General features: G+C 34.3%; 1 pseudogene; it reads left to right on the top strand.

Moving 5' to 3' along the window:
• Positions 1 to 6,699: 6,699 nt before the first annotated feature.
• The window catches only part of LOC137625695 (neurotrophin 1-like), a 31,665-nt pseudogene continuing 30,864 nt past the window's right edge, over positions 6,700 to 7,500 (top strand).

The raw sequence follows: 7,500 nt of genomic DNA, 5'->3' as shown, positions 1-7,500 counted from the left end.
TAAGGAGTAAATTCACTGGGAGATACTTCTTCAGGTCTTTTATGTCTACCTTTTCAGGAATTAGTATCATTAAATGCTAAGCTACAACCCTAGTTGGAAAAGCAGGATGCTATAAGCTCAGGAGCTCCAACAGGGAAAATAGCCCAGTGAGGAAAGGAAATAAGGAAATAAACAAATGATGAGAATAAATTAAACAGTAACAGCGTCAAAACAGATATGTCCTAAATAAACTATTGACAACGTCAAAAAAAGATATGTGATATATAAACAATAAAAAGACTCATGTCAGCCTGGTCAACATAAAAACATTTGCTCCAACTTTGAACTTTTGAAGTTCTACTGATTCAACTACCCGATTAGGAAGATCATTCCACAACTTGGTAACAGCTGGAATAAAACTTCTATAATACTGTGTCGTATTGAGCCTCATGATGGAGAAGGCCTGGCTATTAGAATTAACTGCTTGCCTAGTATTACGAACAGGATGGAATTGTCCAGGGAGATCATTCCACAACTTGGTAACAGCTGGAATAAAACTTCTAGAATACTGTGTAGTATTGAGCCTCATGATGGAGAAGGCCTGGCTATTAGAATTAACTGCCTGCCTAGTATTACGAACAGGATAGAATTGTCCAGGGAGATCATTCCACAACTTGGTAACAGCTGGAATAAAACTTCTAGAATACTGTGTAGTATTGAGCCTCATGATGGAGAAGGCCTGGCTATTAGAATTAACTGCCTGCCTAGTATTACGAACAGGATAGAATTGTCCAGGGAGATCATTCCACAACTTGGTAACAGCTGGAATAAAACTTCTAGAATACTGTGTAGTATTGAGCCTCATGATGGAGAAGGCCTGGCTATTAGAATTAACTGCCTGCCTAGTATTACGAACAGGATAGAATTGTCCAGGGAGATCATTCCACAACTTGGTAACAGCTGGAATAAAACTTCTAGAATACTGTGTAGTATTGAGCCTCATGATGGAGAAGGCCTGGCTATTAGAATTAACTGCCTGCCTAGTATTACGAACAGGATAGAATTGTCCAGGGAGATCATTCCACAACTTGGTAACAGCTGGAATAAAACTAATAGAGTACTGCGTAGTATTGAGCCTCATGATGGAGAAGGCCTGGCTATTAGAATTAAGTAAGTATAGAGCATTCTTCCTCACATTTTGTTTAAACTTCAGTTAGTTTTACCACTATGAAATCTCCATTTAATATAAAAAAATTTTTTTTATTTCATCTTCTTCCGCTGCTTTGCCTCTTTTCATACCTTTTAATGCTTTCTTTACTTCTCCCATTGTTACGTTTTGTACCATCTCAGGTGTTTCATTATTTCTATTGTTAATTATTGTTATTGTTATTTATGTCACTACTGTATAGCCTTGTTTACATATCTTCTGCAATTTTTATCACTCCATCTCTTTTGTGGATATTTCAATTTTCATCCTTTAAAACAAACAAACATTCTGTTCCAAATCTTCTTTTCATCAATTTGATGCTTCTTCCTTTCTTTAGTATTTCCTCATTTTTGGTCTGATTCTGTTTATGAATGTCTTGGTTTTTTTTTTTCATCTTTCAAAACAAACATTTGTTGGCGTCCTGTTCTAAATCTTCTTTACATCAATTTGATGCTTCTTCCTTTCTTTAGTATTTCCTCATTTTTGATCTGATTGTTTTTACGAATATCTTGGGTTTTTCTTCCTTTCTTTAGTGTTTCCTCATTTTTGATCTGATTGTTTTTACGAATATCTTGGGTTTTTCTTCCTTTCTTTAGTGTTTCCTCATTTTTGATCTGATTGTTTTTACGAATATCTTGGGTTTTTCTTCCTTTCTTTAGTGTTTCCTCATTTTTGGTCTGATTCTGTTTACGAATGTCTTGGTTTTTTCTTCCTTTCTTTAGTGTTTCCTCATTTTTGGTCCGAGTGTGTTTATGAATGTCTTGGGTTTTTCTTCCTTTCTTTAGTGTTTCCTCAATCTTGGTCTGAGTGTGTTTATGAATATCTTGGGCTTTTCTTCCTTTCTTTAGTGTTTCCTCAATCTTGGTCTGAGTGTGTTTATGAATATCTTGGGTTTTTCTTCCTTTCTTTAGTGTTTCCTCAATCTTGGTCTGAGTGTGTTTATGAATATCTTGGGCTTTTCTTCCTTTCTTTAGTGTTTCCTCATTTTTGGTCTGAGTGTGTTTATGAATATCTTGGGTTTTTCTTCCTTTCTTTAGTGTTTCCTCATTTTTGGTCTGAGTGTGTTTATGAATATCTTGGGTTTTTCTTCCTTTCTTTAGTGTTTCCTCAATCTTGGTCTGAGTGTGTTTATGAATATCTTGGGCTTTTCTTCCTTTCTTTAGTGTTTCCTCATTTTTGGTCTGAGTGTGTTTATGAATATCTTGGGTTTTTCTTCCTTTCTTTAGTGTTTCCTCAATCTTGGTCTGAGTGTGTTTATGAATATCTTGGGTTTTTCTTCCTTTCTTTAGTGTTTCCTCAATCTTGGTCTGATTGTGTTTATGAATATCTTGGGCTTTTCTTCCTTTCTTTAGTGTTTCCTCATTTTTGGTCTGATTGTGTTTATGAATATCTTGGGTTTTTCTTCCTTTCTTTAGTGTTTCCTCAATCTTGGTCTGAGTGTGTTTATGAATATCTTGGGTTTTTCTTCCTTTCTTTAGTGTTTCCTCATTTTTGGTCGGAGTGTGTTTATGAATATCTTGGGTTTTTCTTCCTTTCTTTAGTGTTTCCTCATTTTTGGTCTGATTGTGTTTACGAATATCTTGTGTTTTTAGTTTATTTATTGTTTCGGATAATTCTGCTAATTCTATTTCATCTCTCTTGGATTTCCCCTCATTTCCAATCATTTCTTAATTATGAATTTGGTCTTTTCTGTGTGTACGTTTGTATGTGTACTATTTCAACTCTCTTGGATTTTCTCCTCATTTCCAATCATTTCTTAATTATGAATTTCATCTCTGTGTGTACGTTTGTATGTGCACACAGATTACCATTGGCCCAATACATTTTACATTTTCATTGAAAATGTGGACTCCATTCCCTTAATGTTTTCCGGCACTGTTATATCACAACATACGGCTGCTCCGGAGCATATAAATAAACATCTGAGCATGCGCACAAGGCCGTATTAAAACCAAAATACCATCGAAAATTGCCCCTTAACGTCACCGTAAATAGCCTAGCCAATAACTCACCCATACGGGGGCGAGATTCCAGCACGCTTATCCTTCGCTCAGTCGCTTAAGACATCGTTCAACTCTGCGTCTCTCCAATGGAGATGAAGCGGACGATGATTTTTGGGAGACTGATAATAGAAATGGAATTATATAGGTGAGCTATTATTCTCGACCTGCAATACCTAATGTCCAGCAGATCTATATATTTTCCAATTTCTTATTGGCTTCTATTACCTTCCGCAATGGATATTTGTGTTTTTCTTTTTTCACATTGGAAAATTTGGTGAAATGGTTCTAAAGGGTTCGGTACTTGTATGTATGTATGTATGAATGAATATATATATATATATATATATATATATATATATATATATATATGTGTGTGTGTGTGTGTGTGTGTGTAAAAATCACAGGAAAACGTGATGCTCAGATGCAGAAGAACCACAGGGAAAATGAAAATACGAAATATACGCTTAAGTCCTGACTAGTTTCGTGATACTTCTTCAGAGGACTGATTTATTGAGAGAGGTTTCTTTACATTTTATAGGGAAAGCAAACGTACGAACATACATATAGAGATTTAGAGAACAATGACACTCCCTTACCCGCTACCTATATATATGGATAAATATCAACACAACATCGTGTTCAGATAGAAATAAATTTCTACCTCATACTTGGGATCGAACGCTGGCCCCTTCTAATGAAAGGCCAGGTCGATACCAACCATGCCACGAGAGGCCAGTGTTCGATTCCAAGTATGAGGTAGAAATTTATATATATATATATATATATATATATATATATATATATATATATACACATATATATATATACACATATATATATATATATATATATATATATATATATATATATATATATATATACTGTATATCATCTCCTCCTACGCCTATTGACGCAAAGGGCCTCGGTTAGATTTCGTTAGTCGTCTCTATCTTGAGCTTTTAATTCAATGCTTCTCCACTCATCATCTCTCACTTCACGCTTCATAGTCCTCAGCCATGTAGGCCTGGGTCTTCCAACTCTTCTAGTGCCTTGTGGAGCCCAGTTAAAAGTAAGCTAATTTCTCTTTGGGAGTGCGAAAAGCATGCCCAAACCATCTCCATCTACCCTTCACCATGATCTCATCCATATATATATATATATATATATATATATATATATATATATATATATATATATACATATATATACAGTATACATATATATATATTTATATATATATATATATATATATATATATATATATATATATATATATATATAGTATATACAAAACAACAAAGGCAGCCGTTTTTAGTCCACTGCAGGACAAAGGCTTCAGACATATCCTTATTCATGTCTGGGGTTTGGCCAGTTTTCATCACCACGCTGGCTAGTGCAGATTGGTGATGGTGGGAGATTTTCGTCTGATCGCTCACAGTAAAACAACCTAGTATATGTGGCCCTGACTAGTCCAGCTTCGTTGATCGTGGCAGCACTTTAAAGTATCCCTACTCAGATATATATATATATATATATATATATATATATATATATATATGTATATATATATATATACTGTATATATCCTTCCTATTTTAGCAAGTATTTATAGGGGTGAGGTTGTTACCCCTACACCATACGTCTTTCAGGATGGGATTGCTACTACCCATTTTCCCAACATACTGAAACCCACCACAATAATAATAATAATAATAATAATAATAAATAAATAAATAAACATCAACAGCACCAAATAATAATAATAATAATAATAATAATAATAATAATAATAAAATTCTGTCTAAACGGGATCGAACCGAGTATACACAATACCTTTCACCAGAAGAATATTGAAAAAATAAAATCTAAAAAAAAGAAAAAATAATAATATAAATTTTATCATCATTAAGAAATATAATACTATTCAGTCATTCAAAATCTGAGCAAATAAAGGTCCTATTTTTACAAAGACTTTAAATAAAGTACAGTGGCTTTAAAGAGGTCCAAAATAAGATAATTCTCGTATACAAATATCTGATAAGGATAGAGAGCCAGGTTTAGCGTCTACTGTATGTCTGTCTGTCTGTGTTAGTTACTATATTAGTATATCCTAAGGTAGAAACAAATATTTATCTCTTCCTTTATTAGATTATTATATTTCAGAAACATCTCTCTTCATCATTATCATCATCATCTCCTACGCCTATTGACGCAAAGGGCCTCGGTTATCATCATCATCTCCTACGCCTATTGACGCAAAGGGCCTCGGTTATCATCATCATCTCCTACGCCTATTGACGCAAAGGGCCTCGGTTAGATTGCGCCAGTCGTCTCTATCATGAGCTTTTAATTAATGCAATGCTTCTCCAATTATCATCTCCCACTTCACGCTTCATAGTTCTCAGCCACGTAGGCCTGGGTCTTCCAACTCTTCTAGTGCCTTGTGGAGCCCAGTTGAAAGTTTTGTGCACTAATCTCTCTTGGGGAGTACTAAGAGCATGTCCAAACCATTTCCATCTACCCCTCACCATGATCTCATCCACATATTATTATCATTATTATTATTATTATCATTATTATTATTATTATTACTTGTTAAGCTACAATCCTAGTTGGAAAAGCAGGATGCTATAAGCCCAGGGGCCCCAACAGGGAAAATACCCCAGCGAGGAAAGGAAACAAGGAAAAATAAAATATCTTAAGAACAGTAACAACGTTAAAATAAATATTTCCTTAATAAACTATAAAAACTTTAACACAACAAGATGAAGAGAAATTAGATGGAATAGTGTAGCCAGAGTATACCCTCAAGCAAGAGAACTCTAACTCAAGACAGTGGAAGACCATGGTAAAGAGGCTATGGCCTTACTCAAGACAAGAGAACAATGTCATAATTCCTTGAAAGTTTCACAATCCAGCTCAATTTTATTCCTTCTTCTCCTTCAAACAACTTGAATAACAAATATCACTTCGAGATTTCCTACCCCCAAGGACAGTCATAATGATGTAACGAAATAACGTCACTGTCTTCGATTGCAAGGACAGGAATCCTATTCATAATTCATTTATGTCAACCGGATACGCAAAACAGAGTAAAAGGATATTCAAGGTCTCCTGGATACATATATTTAATCCAGTTTTCTCACATTTGACATTTCAATAGAGGATAATGTTTTTTATATTACAAGATGGAGGGAACATTAAAAACTCATTGGTGGAATGGAAAAATCTCTTAAGAAACCCGTCCGGTCACTAGATTCCACCTAATAGCCCTGTTTCCCGCGCTTTACAGTCCTTTCCCGCCAAAAACAATGGCAGGGTGTCGCCTCTTCTAGAAGCCACTCGGGCGAAACATGGCCTCCCGTATAGCGTTCCCCGTTCCAGAGCCGAGACTCCTCCTACATTTCTTTATATTTCCCCCCCTCCCTCATCCCTCCTTCTCTCCCCCATCACCTGCAGGCCATCCAGGGTCATCGTGAGAAAAGGCCAGGGGACTGGAATGTTTCTTGGTGCCTCTGGGGAGTGGTTAGGATGCAGTAGAATTCGAGGGTTTGTCGTGAAAGGAGTTCCTCTGGGAAGGAGGATAGAAGTTACCAGGCTCTCGAAGTCGTTATAGGATTCACCAATTCGTCGTCTTCGTTGTCGTGGGATTTATAACAAAATATGGTTCGTAAGGTCTGACTTGTTTTCAAAATGCTAATTGTGTATGATTTGATCATTTTATATAATTAGGATTTTAATTATTAAACCTCTTGACTATTACTTCTGAATGGAATTTCATGACCTCCCCACCCTTGGACCTATTATTATTATTATCATTATTATTATTATTATTATTGTTGTTAATACACACACGCATATATAGTGTGTATATATATATATATATATATATAATATATATATATATATATATATATATATACATATGTATACATGTATGTATGTATATATATATACACACATATATGTGTATATATAATATATATATACACACACGTATAAATATATATATATATATATATATATATATATATATATATATATATATATATGTATATATATATATATATATATATATATATATATATATATATATATATATATATATATATAATCCTAGTTAAAGAGGCAGGATGTAATACGCCCAAGGGCTCCAAAAGAGAAAAATATCCCAGTGAGGAAAGGAAATAAGGAAATAAATAAACTACAAGAGAAGCAATAAACAATTAAAATAACGTATTTTAAGAATAATAACATTAAAATAGATCTTTCATAAATAAACTATTAAAAGAGACTTATGTCAGCCCGTTC

The sequence above is a fragment of the Palaemon carinicauda genome, chromosome 32 (genome assembly GCF_036898095.1).
Source record: "Palaemon carinicauda isolate YSFRI2023 chromosome 32, ASM3689809v2, whole genome shotgun sequence".
NCBI classification, from domain to species: Eukaryota; Metazoa; Arthropoda; class Malacostraca; order Decapoda; family Palaemonidae; genus Palaemon; species Palaemon carinicauda.
This window is presented reverse-complemented; position numbering and strand designations above follow the sequence as displayed.